Source organism: Alligator mississippiensis, chromosome 9 (genome assembly GCF_030867095.1).
Source record: "Alligator mississippiensis isolate rAllMis1 chromosome 9, rAllMis1, whole genome shotgun sequence".
NCBI lineage: Eukaryota > Metazoa > Chordata > Crocodylia > Alligatoridae > Alligator > Alligator mississippiensis.
The window spans coordinates 15,662,970-15,683,547 of NC_081832.1; the positions used below are offsets into that span (position 1 = coordinate 15,662,970).

At 42.0% G+C, this 20,578-nt stretch overlaps 1 long non-coding RNA gene across 1 annotated transcript in view; it reads left to right on the forward strand.

Annotated features, from left to right (window-relative positions):
* LOC109282466 (uncharacterized) overlaps positions 1–20,578 on the forward strand; it is a 237,135-nt gene that overhangs the window by 188,473 nt on the left and 28,084 nt on the right. Inside the window, exon 4 of the long non-coding RNA XR_009464322.1 lies at positions 13,295–13,342. This is a non-coding gene — a long non-coding RNA (uncharacterized LOC109282466). The remainder of the gene's footprint in view (positions 1–13,294; positions 13,343–20,578) is intronic.

Here is a 20,578-nt window from a genome sequence, read left to right on the forward strand (position 1 = left end):
TAATTGCTTTGAGTAGCTTTGTAGATTTGTACAGCAGTTATTTGGAAGGAAGAGGGAAGCCAATTGGGGAATCAGCATATTTCTAAGTTGACTTGCAAAAGAGCTGGGTTAACATCAGCAGGTTAGGTCTTCATTAAAGATTATAAATTTCCTGCCTGGAAAGAGTTTGTCAAATGAAACAAAGTTCAGTACATTGTATTCATTGCCTGAAAAACTCCTGTTCATGATGCACTATACTGTTAAATTAAGGACTTTTTTGTTCAGCTTTTAATATTCACTGCCTTTTTACTGCAGGTTGTTCTTGGGGGGAAGGTAAAAAGTTATTTGGCCCCCTTGGTGGCTGTCTTATGACAGACTTAACTGAATAAACTCCCTCCTTTCTGTATATCTGATTTCTCCATTAGCACCTTGGTAGGGCTGGGTTGGAAATCTTACCTTGTTACTCTTAGAAGTAATCTATGATCAATGGTTTTCAACCTTTTTTTATTTGTGGACCCCTAAAAATTTTCAAATGGATGGGCAGACCCTTTGGAAATTATGAATGGAGGTGAGGACCCCTTTGAATTGTAAGTGTAGATATTCACATACTTTTGATTGATCATAGTCATCTTCGCGGAGCCCTGAGACAGTTTGCGGACCCCAGGGGTCCACAGATGACGGGTTGAAAACCACTGGTTTAGATAAGTTGGGACACTGACTGTACTGAATCTGGTACTTTTCACTAATACTAATTCACTTTAAAGAGAAAAACTGAAGCTAAATGTGTTCAAGAGAGAATATATGATTAATAGATTATAGGGTCAGAAGGGACCTCAGTGGGCCATCTAGTTCGACCCCCTACCCCTGGCAGACAAGAAAAGGGTTACCAAACCTGGGATTGTGTGATCCCAACCAGGTGCCTGGCCAGTCACCTCATGAAGACCCCCAAGGATGAGGCAAGCACCACCTCCCTTGGAAGCCCATTCCAGATCCTGGCAACCCTGACTGTGAAGAACCTTTTTCTAATGTCCAGCCTAAACCTATACTCCAGTAGCTTATGGCCATTGTTCCTTATTGTTCCAGGGGGTGCCCTGGTAAACAGATTGTTGCCTACTTCATGTTGCTCTCCCCTTATGAATTTGTACGCTGCCACAAGGTCCCCTCTCCGCCTTTTTTTGGAGAGGCTGAAGAGGTTAAGGTCCCTTAGTCTTTCCTCGTAGGGCCTTCCTTGCAGGCCTCCAGTCAGACGAGTGGCTCTTCTTTGGACCCTCTTCAGGTTGTCCGCATCCTGCTTGAACTCCGGTGTCCAGAACTGGACACGGTACTCCAGCTGTGGCCTGACCAGTGCTGCGTAGAGAGGGAGAATCACCTCCCTGGACCTGTTTCTGAAGCACCTACGGAAGCATGACAAGGTGCGATTGCCTCTGCCGACAACTTCATCACATTGACGAGTCATGTTCATCCTGGAGTCAACAGTGACTCCAAGATCTCTTTCTGCCTCAGTGGTGCTGAGGAAGTCGCCCCCCAGCCTATAGGTACGATGGTAGTTATTTCTCCAAAGTTGCAGCACCTTGCATTTTCCCTTATTGAATTGCATCCTGTTGCTCTCTGCCCACTTCCTCAGCTTGTCTAGGTCAGCCTGGATCTTGTTCCTTCTCTCCAGGGTGTTAGCTTCACCCCATATTTTTGTGTCATCCGCAAATTTGGACAGGGTGCTTCCCACCCCTTCATCCAGATCACTGATGCAGATGTTGAACAGCACTGGCCCCAGAACTGAGCCCTGAGGGACTCCACTGCACACATCCTTCCAGGCTGACACCGACCCATCCACCACCACTCTCTGAGTGCAACCCTTGAAAGTGGTGTTCAGCTGCATTCACTTAGGGCAATATAATAAGTCCTTCCAGTGTGGATTGTCTTCTTGTCTAAATAAATCCTCACAACAGCCCCAGACATATTAATTTGCATGGGATTTCCCCCATCTTCTTTATCTAAGGTGGCGTCTTATGTGATACTGACATGAAATCATCTGTCAGACCTTGTCCATATGTGCAAGCCACTTAATAAAATGAGAAGCAAAGTGTAAAATAACAACAGTATTGATATAAAGTTCTCAAATGGTCAATGCTAGGATTAATAGTTAATGGCTTATTGACACAGAATAGTTATTGATGAGCAACACAGGGCTCCAATAACACTAATATGGAGTTGTTTTGAGTGGCTGCCTGCTCTTAAAAAAAAATGATCATCCTCTTACCAATTGAAAAGCCCAGTGTCGTTTAATGCTTAATGTTAAAAAAAGTTTGTCTGACCATGAATACGAGTAACTTTTTAGCTTATTTGAAATGAATATTTTAAAAGGAATTAAAAAACAAATAGCATGGCAGGTTTTTCAAAAGGGCCTGATAATATCATTATGGTTAATAACTCTTTTAGCTGGGCTTGATAAGATAATTATGAGGGTAATCAAATTTTGTGCTTCAGGGCATAAGTTGATCAAAAAATCTTTCCCATGCACAGCACTACACAGCTGTCTAGTTAAGTATTTAAAATGCAAATGTTGTCTGTGGGGGGTGGATGGGAAGGATTTCACCATCCTCTGAAGCATCAGGTAACAGCCAGTGTTTGAGGCAGGGTGGACCACTAATCTGATCCCATATGTAACCGTCCATGTTAGTTGGATCATGCAAGCTACCCATACATGTCCTGTAGCACTTCACCTATCAGAATAGTGGAGAAGGGGCACAAAACAGGAATCAGATACTTCTGAGAAGAATAGCACATCTTGACCCTAGTGCCTGCTCTTTTTTTCCCCGAATCTTGCTGCTATACACAACGTGGTTATATTGACAATGGAGACATACTCTAGAGGGTGAACCCTCACCCCACTGAAGCAGATATCATGGTGCGGAATAAAATGAAGTCACTTCAGTGTCATCAAAAGCTGAGGTCTATGCAAAATTAGTGCTATGATCAGGAAAAAGGTAACTCTAAAAGTCATACCTATAAAGATACTTGACAGATGGCACTATGGGCTCAGCATTTGATCTGCTCCATGTGCGGCTAGAACAAAAGTGTAATGGATTTTACTCCGGTGAGCCTTATGGAGCCCATACTGCTGCGGGAGAGTGAGCAGGATCTTATTCTGACTCATTTATCCCCATGAGACCTGCTAACTAAACTCCAGGTACAGAATCTTTTCCTCAAGGTGTTCCGAAGCAAACCTGTCAATCACTCTGTAACCACAGCTATTGTAAATCTCAGCTGGATCAGGATTACTGGAGAGGATGTGTGTGTTAGAAACAACCCAGCACGACCATCAGATCCTGAACAGAACCTTAAAATAATTCTATTTACACTTGAAAACTGAAGAAATTTGATCTGGGCTTACTGAGACAAACCTGGAGCACAGTGTTGCTGTTTCAGAATCACTTTGCAGAGTTAAGCAGTTTCCTCCCAATAGTTCTTCTAACAGTGCTCCATGTGCTCCTTAGGAAAGCACTCAGGACCTCATTTTGCTCTCATTTGCATCAGTGTAACTCCACTGAAGTCAACGAAGTTGCTTAAGATTAACCTAGTGCAGGTAAAATGATAATCTTGCCCTTAATGTACCTTTGTTATAGGCTCAGTGCTGCAGACATTGCACTGAATCGTGTTGTCCGATTGTGAGGAAGTCTGTAGGAGCACAGAGGGGTTAGAAAAGTCTGGGGAGATTCAATAAGAAGCAAAGCTGCAGACAACAGCACACCCTTTTTATGGTTGCTAGGAGCTATTTGAAAAATTGATAGTTTCCTTTTGTTAGGGCCAAATGTATTGTCTTGTATAAATCCTCTATTCGCTTTAGCTGCTCTCCAGCTACAAGTACAGTACCTTTGTTTTGAAAGAGGACACGAAGGGAAGTGATGCTAAAGGAGACTCTTATACTGTGGTTGCTAGTATGTATGCTGACATGAACAGGCAGGCAGATATGAATATGAATGCTCAGAGATGCCCGAACACATACACACATGAGCATGCATTCATACACAGGCATGCATGTGCCCACATAAAGACATGCACAGATATGCAGATATAGACAAACTCATCTGTGTACATCCAGACATAATGTAAATGCAGACACTTTTCCATACACAGACTGAAAAATACATATGCAGTGCGTGTTCACATACAGACATACCTGCACAGGAATACAAACACCTAAAGAAACTCCATGTGTTATTTTAGACAGCCAAGCACATATGCATACAAAGACTCGCATTAGTAAGTTCTGGGCAGTGTGTGTGTGTATACATGTGTGTGGACTGACCTCTAACTCTATAAACACACTGAAACCTAGAAGTAGTTGGGCTGGGGCTCTTAATGAAGTGAATGGTAAATGAAAAAAGAGAGATTGAAAGTGCCTGGTGCTGTGATACATAATTGATGAGACTCTTAGCAAGGCTTCAGTGTCTAATAAATTATTAAACACTGGCTCATTAGGGAGAGATTTCATTATGGGATAATTTAATTAAATGACAGGCAAAAGGAGGAAAGAGCTTTAAGGGACCAAATCATTCTGTTTGCTCAATTGTGACACTGATGATTTAAAGAGAGAGCACTAGAAATGAGTCTGGAATAAGGACATTATTTACTGTGCTCTGTGGCCAAAGAGGCACAGTTCTTGTCTGCCTTGCATCTTGCATAGGCAGTAGGCATAGGTATAAAATGCTTTCAAGTCAGAATGGTGATATTTCCTGCCCACTTTGTACTGATGCATATGATTATATAAATGGCAGAGCAGGTCCAAAAGCAGGCCCTAAATGATGCTGGCCAGCTCAGTGGTAGCAGAGAGAAAACCTATTTAAAGATGAGCCACCTTAGTTGTGATGGCCAAACTTTGGCCATATGAAGGGACACTTTGTAATGTTTCCAAAATTGTATGCACTAGAACTGATTGCAGTCACTGTTTTTCTTAATAAAGAGAAACAGTCCACTAAGATTATACAACAAGCAATGCTTCACCAAAATCTAGCCACAGGGGGCTTACAGAGCCTAATATAGATTTCCTTTTGACCCAAGTGGCCTTCAGAAAAACCAGATACTCCTCACAGAGCGTAGCAGAAAGAAAGGTAAAGCTCCTGCCAGCTGTTTTACAAACGCTCTTTACTTAACCCTCTGGCCAAGAGGGCTTCTAGTCCAAGTGGCCTCTTTCTGGTAGTGACCTATGCTTGATACTTCAGAAGGAATAACAATCTCCATTAATATGACTGGCCAAATATACAATACAGTAAAGAGCACCTGATTCAGGTAACTCATATAGGGTGTGCTATAACCAGAAATGGAGTTGAATTGATCCAGATCCAGGTGCAAACTGGTAAGGTTTGGTTCTGGCCATTTATAATGACCAACAATACCACATATTCTCAGTTCCCTACCCACAGATTAAAGATACATGGAAATCCTCTCCTGAAAATACCTAGAAGTAAAAAGGCTTTTCTAGGCATGGCCTGTGTATTGGACTTTAACTTGTGCAGCGAGGTCTCTAGATTCTGCAGCATACGTTGGAAATTGTACTGCCACGTCAGGTAATTTTTTTATAGAGATATTTTTTACTGAAGTGAGTAACAACATCAGGACAGCAGCCATGGGACATTTTATTTTGATATTCAATTCAGTTTTACCTTGTCCCCACTATTTCATTTTTCCATATGTTGCAGACTGTCAATGTTAGGTTTCTGAGCTAACAGCCAATTCAGATGCATGGGACAGTTTTCATCCCTTAGCTATTATTTCAAGCAGCCTTCAAACTGACAAAGACACCACTGCTTCCCTTTGCATGGTGCTGGTATTTTAAAAGATTTTCCCATATAGTTGTTAAAAAAAAAACCTTCCTTTTTAAAAGAAAGCTAAAATTCTGCCGCAGAGTTATGCTGACTGGGGTGAATTACACAGCGGTATCATTGTGAAATAAACTCTGTTGTTCCCAGACAGTGATTCCTAGTGGGCACTAGGTGATGTAGGGGGAATTGTTCTAATGGTTTGGAGTCTTTCTTGTATTTGAGGTGTAGGAAGTGTTTATTTGTCATCTGCCCTTTCAGTACAAAAGTTTTCAGAGAGATAACTTAGTGGCAGAATCTACTTGGTAATTTGATGAATCATGAGGTTTTCCCCTCATGATCGACATTTTATTTCAGTTTATTCTGGCTTGGGTTAGCAAAGGATATTGAGCTTTCTCCAAGCTTTTGGCTGAATAATATCTTGAATAAACACATCAACAAAGTTGTGGGATTTCTTTAAATCTATTTGCTTGGGACCGTGACCTGGAATGGGCTGTTGACCAGCTGTTCATTCATATAAGAAATATTTCAAGATGCAACAGACAAGGTCAGGTGCATACAAACTGGGACAAACAGCATGCCAGGAACGTTCAAAATGACAGGCATAACAGGACCAGAAAATCCTCATTTTCAAGCAGATACATTAAGTATCTGTTTTACTTCTGCACAGAAAGATGCATGCAGCTGTCTAGCATTTGCGCAGTCCTGAGCTCTAGGCCTCATTCCATTTTCTTTAGGCCTTCTGTGTCTGCACAGCTTAAAGTAGGCTTACTCATCACAATTTTGCAAACACTGAGATATGCCTGAAGACCAGAAACCTCCTATTTTATACTTCAAAATGCAAAGGAATACAGACAACACCAACAAAAAAAAGAAAGTGTTAGACTTATTTTGGATTAAGTCAAACTCCTTGTGTCTTGACATGGAAAACCATCTGATTATCATCCAGAGGAGACAGAGGAGCGGTTCAGATGCAGCCATTATGTAGAGTGACAGAACAAAGCACATTAGATTAGCATCTCCTTAATTTTGCCTTCAACCAGCCATTGTAGTGAAGGTAACTTTATCCTTTCAGTGTTATTTATGGCAATGCATAAAATGCAGGGCTAGACACAGTTCTTAGACACTGTATAGGAAGCAAGAAATTGTCTACCTCCTGTCATCACAGGGACTGAATCTCCAATAAAGAGAAGGTTGTATATATAGTCACAAGACTAATGATGTAATCATTAGACGACTTCAAATACAAATGGCACTAAGCCAGAAATCCCAGCCTCCCTTAAGGTGCTTGCTTGCTAATTGTTACAGAAAAAGGTTGGGATGTCACACTAGAACACAAAAGTTTTGAATTTGCCCCCCAAAATGGGAAGTTGCCCAGAAATGTTGATTTTTTTTTTTAATTTAATGATTAGATGAAGAAAGAGCCAAGAAAAAATTCCCCTGTCAGAAAGAGGGAAATCTGACAGCATTAAAATCACCTCTAATAGCCTTGGGGAAAGAAAACCAGTCCAAAAAGCACTTACAAGCACTAAGAAAAGAGATTGTCCTGTCTGGAACTGACTGTGTCAGATTTAAGTTTAGTGTCTCATTTGATGTTGGCATGAAGCTAAGAATTTAAAGAAAATGATTAAAGAATGGTCCCTTCTGTTGTATTTTTTTAAAAGACGCTTCTTTAAAAAAATACTTGACGGAAAGTGCAGCACTCTGCACCGTGGAAGAACCTTTTCAGGAGATGCCTTGAAACATTCTGGCAGCTGCTTCTCTGGGGGGAAAGTGAGGTAATATCTGAACCCAGAAGCAGGGGCTCTGGGGTGAGTTAGAAATAGCTGATGAATGGATAAAGCTCTGAAAAGCAGAACTAAAATTCTGCCCCAAGGACTCACTTGCCATTCAGAGCTGCCCTCTTTAGCAGGTGGTCTGTGTCCTGGTTGTAATGCTCAACTCCTGCAATCAAACCAGTCAAGTGGAATTGTGCCTTAAGACACTGAAAACAGATCCTTCTTCAAGTCTTAGCTGACTAGCCATGGTGTTTGCTAGACGGCATCTCACAGCTCCTCTTCAGGCAGCTTGTGAAGTGTAGCTGCAAACAATATTCATGAATAGAAACAAATGATTGACTACATATTCAAAGTGCTGCCTGTGGCCATGTCATTTAGACCTGTGATTTCACCCTTTTGAATAAAGCTCTGTACCATAGAGTCTGTGCTTTGATAAGAGACTTCCAAAAACCCCAGCAAACCTGCATTGGGTTAAGAGGCAACGTTGAAGTTATTGTCTTTAGTAGGCATAAAACTTGGTGCTACTGGAATAAAAAATAATAATGGTTCTTTCCCCAAACAAATAGGTGCTACTCTTGGTGTCTCTAGTCTAGGTAATGAACTACCTAATGCAATTTCTGTATAATATTGTTGAAAGCCATGCCAGAACACTTAAAAAATGATTCCCACAACACAGATATTGAGGCATGGTAGGTTTTGAAGAGGTTTGGGATGAAAAACGTAGATTCAATATCTTGTGGCTGAAACGTAATGCGTAGAATTACAATGGGCAGAGACGACTGGCTATTGAAACCTGTTACCTCTTTGCTCTTTTCAAACTCACTATGGGCCACGGTCTGCATCTGAGTTCTGAGCTCTGGCACTCAGTGTTCATGCACCACAGGATGGGGTTTCACTTCAGTTGTCTCAAAAAGAGAGGGATTGCTGGGGTTCTGTGCAATATATTAGAGGAAAAAAGAAATAAAACAATTTTTGCCTAATTCATACACTACAAACATGTGAAAAGCAGACGTTCAAAGCCATGATTCGGACATTTATGGAAAAATAATTAATCTTGACTGTTTTTTTTATGCTATACTTGATATAATTCACAAGTTTGTCTAAAATGGCCAAACGTAAAAGGGATAAAGGGTACAGAGAAACAAAGCTCCTTAGCGACTTGGGACATAGGCTCAAACCACACACGAGACCCGGACAAATGTAGTTTGTTGCATTGTCTGCTGCAGCTCCGAGTTAGGGAAAGACTTTCAAAATTCTTTGTTGCGGGAATGGAGGAAGGGAAGGAAATCATTAAATCGAAAGTGCTAGGGGGGTGGAGGCAAGAGAAAATAGAAATAATTCCACAATTGCTGGGGTTATTGCTGTTCTGTCACCTCAAGAAACACACAGTGGGTTTACGATTTTCCATTTAATACTCAGCAGCAAACTTCCTTAACACCCCAGATGGCAATATAAATTTAAACCAACGTTTCTAATACAGAAGCCAAACTGCAGGGTAGGATTCAGAGAGGTTGTGGCAGTTAGAGTAGCTTCTCTACTTCAAACACATGCACTGACCCCTACTGCTCATAGACCCTGTTTACACAAGGGATTTTTTAAATCCTCCAACCATTCCTCTCACATTGTGGAAGCTTTGGAGATACAAGTGCAGGCCACTTGTTGACATTTTTATCCCATTTTCTGTAGGGTTAATGACATCGTAGGAGAAACTTCAGAAGCTAACTTTTGTCCACTTACCACATACTTTAGAAAGACACAGAGCCTGTGTCTGTACAACTCCACCTCCTTCTTTGTTTTTTCATTTGGAGGCAAGCTTTATCCAATTGACTTAAAAATAGTTCAGTAATTAAGCTGCAGGTCTTACCTATTTTGCAAGTGGACAAAATAAGATCCTATCATACAAGAGGAGCTGCTAAGGGCATAGCACTTAAAAGAAGGCTCTTATTTAGATGTATAAATGGATATTGGGCTTTCTTGAAAATGTGTCCTCATGGTAGGTGTGGAGTATGTATCCAGTTCTTAACTCCCTTGAAATCTAATCCCACATAACTTGTCTGAGGCCACAGAGACAGTAGAGTAGAAACAATTTTCAGAAAACAACATAGTTGGAATCTTTTCCTCTTCGTGAACTGTCTGTGAGCAAATTGCAGTATTCTCATGTGTAATCATTATTTGTTAAACATATACTGTGCCCAGAACTGGGGCTGCAGTTCATTTGTGAACTTGCTGGTATTCAGTATTTGACATTAAAGTTGCATTTGTTTTTGTTGATTGGAAAAGTAGGAACCTGACATGTTTTTATTCCCTGAAGAGTCGAAACTTAGTGTCATGTACTGCATATGGAGCTCCCTGAATTAGTTCATATTTCACTTTCTGTACATATTCTCCCTTCGGCTTATCAAAGCGGTATATGAAATATGGAAGCAGCCCTTTCCCAGAATACCATCCATTGTCAATACCTAGCTTCTACTGCCACTCAACACTGGCAGATTGTCCTCATGGAGATGTTTCTCTTTAGCGTTTCTTAACAGTGCAGAACAGAGCAGCACAGAAGTGATCATTTTGCAACCAAGTACCGCTTGTTGTATTTCAGTATCTTTAAGCTAACAAGGACTCGCAGCTTCTATTATGTTTTTTCTTTCCTCTTTCTAAAAAGAGGGTACATTCTCCCAGTCCCACTTTTGTTTAAATACAACTTCTCTGAATATCCCACTTACTTCTTCCAAATCACTTACTTAAAACAACAGGCCACAGGAGTGGAAATGTAGATCAGGAAAAAGTTATTCAATAGTTCAAATGGCATTCTTGCAGTTCTCACCAAACAGTTTTAGTAAGTCAGTATCAGAGCCAGAAAGACAACCTGAAATTTCCCAGTTCCATGCTGTAACTATTAGACCACCAAAGTTATGGAAGTTTGGCTCAGTTTGAACAGATGGTTAGAAGATGACATGCTGCTGTCTGCAGTTTGCAAAAGGGAGCAAAAAAATGTTTTCATGCCAGATCTCCAGGTGGGCCAGAAATAGTGTGGGAGCAGGTTGTCTCTTGGTGTAATCATCTCTTTCCCTTTCCATCTGCAGCTAGGAAGTAAGGAGGTACAGAAGTGAAACAACATAATGTATTAAGCAGGCTGGGGCACTCAGAATGTTATCCAGATGTTATCCAGTCTTCGTGAAATATTAACATTCAACTCTATGCTTAAAAGGCCAAACTCTGCTTTCTGTTACACCATTGTAAATCCACCAAGGTCCACTACTTGAAGAAACATCTGGACCATTGCCTTCAGATGGGTTCTCTCCCTGTTTCCCTTTTCACTCTTCCATTGTTTTTGGGTCTTTCTTGTGTAGCTTTTTACTGCTGCCTGATTAGGCCCAGCTTCTCTAATAGTTAAAGCAGGATTAACAAGAATGTGCTGGCACTCCTTCCCAGGATTGATAATTGTGGTAATGTTGGCATTAGGGTTTACAGACTACATTTTTCCTGGCCATCACGATTACACTGGATTACTGTAGCAAAGCTGGATTTGGCACGAGACTCCTGCAACTTACTGCAGAGACAAGCTGGCAGGAATGCATGGCACTTTTAGGCTCCCATGTTCTTGATTGTTGTGGAAAGCGTGGCATTTCAACTTTTCTGGCCTATGTCTCTCTCCCCCCAGTAATGGATCTGGAATTTGGATGGATGGTTATTTGAGACTATGTCTTTTTAACACTATGCTCTGATGAGGTTACTTTCATGTATATATGGATTCCCTCACATCTCTCTATTCCTAAAAAATATAGATATAAGATACTGAACTAAAGGTGTCTTTCATCTGAGGACCTTGGGTCAAGTGGATGAAACACAGCCCAATGTTAAAAATGCAGGACTGTGCACCAGGACACCTGAGTTGTGTTCCTGGTGCAGTCATGTTTTGGCTGTTTATCCTTTAGAAGTCAGCTAACCATTTGATGCCTCAGTCTCTGTAAATATAAAATGGAGATAACAACATTAGCAGGGACAAGACTGAATGAAAGTCTGGAAAGTTCCTGGAGTTCCTTTAATGCAAGGAGCTACATAATAACTTCTTTGTGCTTCTGTTGCATTTTTCATTCACGGACCCCAAATCTCTATATGCTCATTAATTAAAAATGGCAATAGTTTGGAAGGCAGGCTGGGAGGTATTACTATGCTTATACTACAGATTGGTGATATGGACACACAATGTTTAAGCAATTTGCCCATGGCTATATAATGAGTCAGTGGCAGAGCTTGGAGAAGAACCCTACAGTCTTGGCCTCTGGTTACCTACTATCCTCAATAAGTAGGGATGCCTTCTTCATTTTTTTTAGATACTTACCAAAGTTTTGACCCTTTTGGTTCACTCATTACTCAGTGAACATACCTACATACACTCTATATGCAATTTTACAGAAAGACATGCTGTAAATAAAGTGTCATGGTTAGAGCACCAGCTAGACTTTAAACCTCTTTTAGTTTTTCTTAGCTGAACCTCACTGGGGACTAGTTTTGCAACTTTTAGCTTGTTTTAGGTGGACACACACATAGACTTAGTAGACTGGGACTCTGGGTAGCAGCCTCCCTTCTTACCATCTCTGTTAGTGTGACAGGGGTTCACATATACGGGAAACTATCTTTAAGAGACTTTTGGTCTTAGAGTAAGCCTGAGGACTGAGCTAGAAGTTGTATTGAAGCCTGACAACCCGGTTTACATGTGCTATCACCAGAATGAACATAATGTAGCTGCCTTAGCACAGTGCAGAGCTCACCAGAACTTATTGGCACATACACAATGCTGCATGATGGTGGCTATGTGACAAATGTAACATGTAGGGCGTGGGTGTGCCACGCATCATTATGGTGCTTTTGGGGTCCTAACCTGTGCAGATGTACCCTCCGTGATTGCTGAACCTTGCAGTTCCAGCTGTGGTTGTCAGCAGTCTCTACCTTACACTTTTACCAGTATAAGTGATTGGAAACTGGTCTACACCTGTAACAGAACAGAATTTCGGTGCACACAGACTGGTTTAAAAATGATGGAAACCGGTCTAAGATTTGTCCCCCTCTCCCATGCTAAAGCCAAATGTAAGTTCTGTTCGCTACTGATCTAAAGTACGCTGCTTACAGAAAACCGTGCAACTTAGATCAATTCTGCGTTGGGCTTTTTGCATGTCTCTACCTAGCCAAGGAGCCTGTGACCAACATCTGATTAAAACTACCCAGCTTTTTCAAAACAAAAGTATTATTTATTCACCCAAAGGTATATAGCAGGCAGAAAGAAGGAATAAAAGCCACCAGAGGCAACATGCCTGGGTCTTATCTCACCTTTTTTGTTTCCTTGAAAGCTTGGGGCAGTTCCAGTCTGCCCAGAGACCTGAGCTCCTGTCCCAGGAGAGCCAGAGGCCAGCTGCAGAATGTCTTCCTGGCAAAGACTCATTTTAAGCTCTGCTGCCTGTTTGCCTGCTTTCCTCTCCAGGCAAGGGACTTCAATGGTTTAGTACTGGTACCCTATGGAAATGAGGCTTCATCATTGCTAGCTGAAAACTTTTCCCCTTTGATCCTGGGCTCCTCTCTGGGAAGAATGAACTGTCTTAGAACGACTAGAGCCAGGAGAGGGAATTTCCCTGTTAATGGCTGCCCCACTGTTTTTTAAGGATTCTTGACATACTCTTTTTCTGTGTTTTATCTGTCTTATCATTTTGTTTGTGATATGTTTCCTTTCAGTAGCCCTTGGATTTCACTCCTGTAGAGAGGCAGACTAATACCAACCAGGTAAGCTGAAGAACATATGCTATTTGTAAAATAATATTGATTAGGTCACTGTAGGCTGAAAGGCACCTTATAAGAATAGGATTGATTATAATTTTTAAAACTGTTGTAAATTTTGGCAAAGGATTCTGGAGACTGTTTTTCACTTATTTTTTCTATCTGAAACTGAGAAAAACAATTAGAGTGAAGCATTGAAACAAACCCAATTTTAATGGAGAACAAAGACCAGCACACTCTTATTTTCAGGTCTGTTTTTTAACAAGCACGTGATTCAAAAGAATACAAAGTCCCCTTGTCCTTGGAAAGAGTCTGTCAGCATAAAAAAATTGGATTTTTTCTTCGGCTGTTAGAAAATTGGACTTTTTTTTTCCTCTCTGACCTCGAATAAGTTTGGCACAATCCAAATATAAGTTTGGCTCAAATTTCTTTTTTTCCCCCCAATGTTTTGGATTAGGCCACACTTGGCATCCACAACAAGCTCAGATTTTGTCAACATTACCCAACCGCTACATAGTTTGTAACAGCTAAGCAGAGATGGGAGTCTATTCTGAAGTCCAGATTGTAATAGCAGGGTCTGCTGCAGGCTAATGTGTTAGGGTAGGAACCTCAGGGCTGGATTTCTAGGTGGTGCTGCACGTCACGATAGAAGTACTTCAACAGTGCTGCAATATTCCGAAGTCTTCTAAAAGACTATGCTACACCTTTCTGGGAACAACCATTTTCTCCTTTCAAAACAGTCAATTTTTTAAAAACTTCTCTTCAGAAATCATAAAAAGCAAACACATATCTCCAGGGAGAGATCTGTCTGAAATGATTGCATCTGACATTACTGTCCTAGTTGATCACAGATGGACAGATTAGCTTTTGCCACCTGGGCCATTTCAGTATCTAGCTGCACTGAGGAGTCCAAAAAGGGCCCCACAATTTGGTATTTTTGACTCAAGAAAAGAACATAATCTCTCACATGCCCTCCATCTGCACACAGTGGAACTTGCTAACTGTGTAGTTGCTGCATTAATTCATCGTGCAAAACGCTAAGCAATCTCTAAACTATTTAAGCAATACTTTTCATTCATTTTGAATATGTTTCCTCAGTTTCTTTTAAATTGTCAACTGTATTGTTTTTGAGAAGTGAAATTGCACACAGAAGAAAGCATGTAGAAATTAAGTGCCATGGAATACCATGTTTTGAGGAGTTAAAGGTCATTGGTCATCTATTTATTATTTTATTAGGGATGTCAGGTGTTAAACCCTTTAGGCCACTGGAAAAAGAATGTATGTGACCTAATTTTGGAGGGTCAGATACTAAACTCATATGTGCATATATTAGGCCTGTGCGAAGTGGCTAGTATTTGCTTTGGATTTGGATTCGGCTGATTCAGGAGACAGTGATTTAATTCAGTGATTTGAATTACTGTCACAAATAGATTCGTCTGAATCTGATTCAGAGATTCAGCTGCTGCCGAATCTCTGAATCACACAGGCCCATCCCCCATCCACTTTGCCAGCTTGGCAATGGCTGCCCTGTCCGCCCCAGCTCCCAGCACTTTGGGAAAAAAAAGCCCTGACTCACCAGCTGCTGCCAGGTGGGGGTGTGATCCCCATTGTCCCCCACTGCTGGGGCTGTGCCATGAGTTCCTTGACCCCTGCCTGCTCTCCCAGCCCCTACAGGGCTACCCTGCCTGCCCCAGCTCTGGCCCTTTATGAAAAACAAACAAACCCTGATCCCATTGGCTCCTGCTGGGTGTGGGGGTGATCCCTGCTACCCCCCACTGCCCCATGCTGCTTGGGGGGCTGTGCACAAGCTCCCCGAAACCCTGAGGCCGCTGCAGCAGCTGGTGAGTTTTGTGTTTTCTTTTGGGTTTTTTTCTTAAAGGGCTGGAGCTGGGGCAGGCAGGGCAGCCATAGGGGCTGGGGGAGCAGGCGGGGGTTGAGGGGCTCATGGCAGAGTCCCCCATGCAGCGTGGGGTAGTGGGGGGCAGCAGGGATCACCCCCCCACCTGGCAGCACCCAGTGAGTGGGGACTTTTTTTTTAAAACACCAGGAGCTGGGGCAGGTGGGACAGCCATGGCAGGGGCTGAGGGAGCGGGTAGAAGTCAGGGGGCCTGGGAGAGCAGGCAGGGGATGGGGCCTGGCAGGGGTCCCCCCATGGTCTACTCCCTCCTCCTCCAGCCCCCCCTCCCCTGCCCCCTACTTACCAGCATGGAGTCCAGGTCCAGCTCCCTGTTGCAGCAGGTGGGGACTGCCCAAATCGCCAAAGCTCTCCAAATCTTTTCTGAATTATTCAGAGACCTTCAAATCAATTTGGACCTTTTAATTGGTCCCTTGATTCAATTCTGATTTGGAGATTTGGCCACTGAATTGGGCCGAATCTCCTCTGAATTGAATCATCACCCGAAGCTTTGCGCAGCCCTAGCATATACCTTTATGTATTGTGCTGAGTTCTCAGTTGCACTGATGCCCACAGGAACAGTAATCTGGTTTGAAGCTTTTGCTTTTAGAGGTGATTTGGACAGGATTGTTTTGTCAATTCTGGTTTAGACCTATTTATTAGGGCTGTCCAAAATGGCACCGTTCTGTTTCGCCTTGAGTTTCGATAGTTCGATGGAACAGTGTTTCATCTTGAATTTAATTTTGAATCAAAACAGCTGTTCCATTCCGTTCCATTGAAACAGAGGCTGTTTTGATGCTGTTTTGAGTTTTGCTGGGGATAGGGAATCAGCCCAACTGGGCTGACTTCCCATCCCCAGCACTAGATCGCATTGGGGGCAAGAGGCAACCCAGCTAGGATGCTTTCCCATCCCCTGCACTAGATCACACTGGGGCCGGCAAGCAGCCTAGCTGGGCTACTTCCCAGTCTTCCATGCCAGATCGCAGCCCTGCTGCCCCTGGCACAATCTAGTGCAAAGGACTGGAAGGCAGCCCAGCTGAGCTGCCTGCCGTCCCCGGCGTGATCTAGCGTGGAGGACCAGGAAGCAGCCCAGCTGGGCTGCCTGCTGCCCCCTACCGGATCTTGCGCTGGGGATGGAAAGTCAGCCCAGCTGGAGTGACTGCTCATCCCCAGCCTATGGTTGAAATGTTTAGACTTTCGAAACATTTCGACCAGCCTTGTTTTGTTTTGAGTGTATTTCGAGGGCCTTTGTGTCATTTCAATTTTGCTGTTTCAACCTTGAAATTGGTCAAAACAGTGTCGAAACAAAACGGCCGGCAAAATTTCTCGCAGCTCTACTATTTATGTATTTTTGCTGCTTTCTGGTGGTGAAAGAAGACTGGGAGAGGCTTTTATTTTTTTAATGTTTTTTCTATGGTTGATTTTAAGGTGAGAGAGAATGGCCAGTCCAGCCCTTCCTAGTTTTGCTGACGGGCCTGTTGGGGGCAATTTGCATCCTTATGAATAGGCTGAATAGGATGGAATGTTAAACATTAATCAAAGAAATCCTTTCTCCATTTGTCACTGGAATACATAGCTTTAACCCAAACAAACAAAATTCAGAATTTCAGAAGTCAGAGAAAAAGTCAGTGGTATCAGTTGTCTGTTATGTATTTCCTCTGCCCCCTCCAAACTTTCTCACTATTTACTGTCATTAGTGTACCTTCAGTTGGTCTAGTAGTGTGGAATGGTTGCCACTGGCTGCTCGCCTTTTGCATGACCAAGGTACTTGTATGGATTAATGATGATAGTCTCGGCTGAAATGAAACTTATTGTTTACAATTCTTGGGTAACTTAATGGCAGAGTAAAATTAGAGCTGAGGTGGGTAGAAAGAATTTAGTATAGAGCCAAGAACACTGTATTTCTGGCTCCAAACAGCATTTTCCAAGACTCTTAATAGGCAAAGACACAGCCAGTTCTTCATTTAGTTTCTGAGTTTTTTTTGTATATAACACCTGAAATAAAACGTAGACATGGTTTTGTCTGTAAGTCATGAAACAAGTTTAGAATTCCGGCACCTACAAGCCAAGGGAAATTTTCTAGCTGCTAAATTTGGCTCTAAAGCTGCCATTTCCCAGCACAGTAGAATATTTCACCCCACTCCTATGGGTCATGGCAAAGCATGAATGAAGGTGTTTATGTGGAACCCAAAGTCAACAGATTTTTTGATTTACAGAGAGGATTTAGCTTTCTAGGAACTTAGGGCTGGGTTTGTTAAAGAGATAAGAATGGGAAGATTGCTATCGTTTTTTCAATGTCACTAGCTCTATAAGTGTCATTCATTCCCAAGAACAACAGTTCAGAAGTGCTGCTGATGAACAGTGAAATGAAGAGTCATCACAAAGCATTTTTACTGAATTACTGGAGCATGTGAGCCAAGTAGAATGGGAGTAACTTTGCAGTGTGCAGAATAAGTAGGTGGGAACCAGTGAATTTGTGCAACGTGAATGAGCCCCCATGTAGCAGAGCAGTGGTTCTCAGACTTTTTTTTTTGTGGACCACTTGAAAATTGCTGAGGTTCTAGACAGATGACTTAATAAACTTTTTTTTGTTCTACAGATCAAAGCACACAACTCATATTTTAATATCAGTAGTCTTACCTTTCTAATGCAATGGATGTGCCTGTTTTTTTTAGCAAAATTCTGGGAAGTCAGGTGTTTGTCAGCTTTGGTCACCTTTCTGCAAAACCACTTGCATGGAGCTCGCGGACCAGTGGTGGTCCGTGGACCACAGTTTGAGAACTTCTGGCATAGAGCAATGGGACAATACTCTGGTTCCATGGAAATTAAAAGCAAACCTCTGCAAGATTACATCTCCGTGTTCCTTTTTCTCAAAGAGTGGGGATATTTTTAGTAGGTTAGGCTGGGCAGGTGGGATCCAACAACAAGGATCCACCAGGTATTTCTTTATGGAAAAAAATTACGTAATATGATCAGTTGAAACTAACAGGGTTCCATGGACATTGAATAGGTCTAATATAGAAACTGCATACCTTTGATAATATTGAATCCATCTTGTAGAATTCAATGGCAGGGTAACATTCTCTAGTCAATTTTAATTTTCTCAGTTTGTGACCTTTGTTTTTTGTTACCCCAAGAGGCATCCTGGTGAACAGGGGTAACAAGGAACAATGGTCACAAACTGATAGAGAGCAGATTTAGGCTAGACATCAAGAAAAAACTTTTATATCTGATTTTGATATCTGTTTGTGGATATAATGTGTTTGTGGATAGAATTTGGCCCTAAGCAAGAGTCAGTATGAAGGAAAAGAGGTTTGCTCTAATAGAGAGATTCTGATCCATGTGCACCAATATAAATTCAACGCCTTGGAATATAGTCCAGAAAGAAATTGTGACAGGATCATACCCTATTATGGAATGCTAAAAGGGAATTAAATAACCTCCAGCCTATGGATTCTTTTTAACCAAAGCAGATAAGCCCACTATAGTAATTAATAGAAAAATATAGTAATTAATAGAGAAAAGTAGATTCATTTCTAAATTCCTGAGCCTTCCTGGGAAATATGAGAAATTTGTCATAGGAATACCCTAATTACAATAATGAAAATGAATTAACACAATATGGATTCTACTTGGGAACAGTTTACTGGTCCATGGGAAGCAAATCTCTGTGCATCCCTCAGGTGACTCACACTGGCCCTAGGGACAGAAGTTACACATAGACCAGTTTAAGTCATCAGAAACTGGTTTAAACCTGTAACAGAACAGAAGCTCAGTGTGCATAAACCAGTTTCAAAATAGCTGAAACTGGTTTAAGATAAACCTGGTTGAATGTAGTATCGGACTTAACTGATTTGGGTCAAACTGGTTTATGAAACTTCTGTCCCAGACCGCTTCCTGGTTCAAGTTAGATTACAATCTCCCAGCATGCTTTGCAGCTTTGAGTGGGGCTGTGCTGTCTGCTCAAGAGCAGGGATGGTCCTGCCAGTCTGCTCCATAACTGGAGCTGTGAAGGCTGGCTGACAAGATGGTGAGGGGAGCAAGCCTGGCTGGGGATGCAGCTAGGGTGGCCATCATAGAGGACAGTCCAGTTGTCCTCTATTGATATGAAACCAGATGCCTTTATGTCCTCTGTTTTTCTCTTGAAAGTTTTGTATCAATAGAGGACAGAGTAGCAGAAAACCAGAATGCCCTCTATGATGGCCACCCTAGATGCAGCCCAGTCTGTAGGGGGGACTGCCCTCCCAGGCAAACTCCAGCTGGGGTCAGGGGCCAGGAAGGGAGGGCTAAACACCCCTTCCCCTGCTCAAATTTACTACTGGCTGCAGTTGTGGAACCTGGAAGCAGGAAGAAGTGATGAGCAACCCTGCAGAGTCCTGCTGCTTGGATTTTGGACTGCAAATCCCAGAGAGCTCAGGGGCAGCAGGAAGAGGAAGTGATCACACAGCCCATGCTGGCTACCTGCCAGAAAGCAGTGCTCTAGGACCCCCCAGCTTCCGGCCTGAACCATTGAGGCATGTGGCTGCATTCCTGAATCGAAGGTCTGTTCACTTCTATTTCAATTTAATCTGTGCATTTTAGACTAAACTGCAAAGACTGAATTGATTCAGCCTCTGACTTTTTGATTGGCTGTGCTTAGTCTAAATGTATCTGATATACCTATTACATATTCTTCATGGTCTGACCTCAGGAATATCAGAAAGTTTTCCTTCACTGAATCCTTCCCTGCCTATGGTAGCTTTAAGCCATAGTGTGTGACTGTAGTATAAAGATAAGCCTCAGTTTGACTTGAAGAATGATAAATGTTTCTATCCTGAAATATAATCCCTGAAATTGATTGCATAGTCACAGTAACTCCATTACTGGAGCAACCCTTCCTACCAAATCCACATTTCAATAATTTATTTTAGAATAAAAAGCTTTTTAAAGTATCAGATGAAATTAAGATCAGTTCTTTGATATTTGTAAATACTGGAAACTCGGCAGAAGATGGAAGCCTTTTCTCTTTCTTGGAAGCAAAATTATATTTTAATACAGATGATAGAAGCTAGAGATGGGGGGAGAAATCTATTCACTAGATTCCTGTTTGTCGGGGGATAACTGAGTCTTCAGTCTTTGCTCAGGCAAAACTGCCTATTGACTTTGTATTATCTATGTTTTACATGTTGGCAAGCTTGCAGGGTTAGGGTCTCCTATAGCAGCTGATGAAAAAAGATGCAGTGATCTCTATAGAGAACCATATCTGTGCATTACATTCAAAGGCCAGCACTTTTTATTCAATACTAGTTAGACTGCAGCTGTAGTACTTTGTAGAAAACCCAGAACTGTACTATAGATGGTGGGGGCAA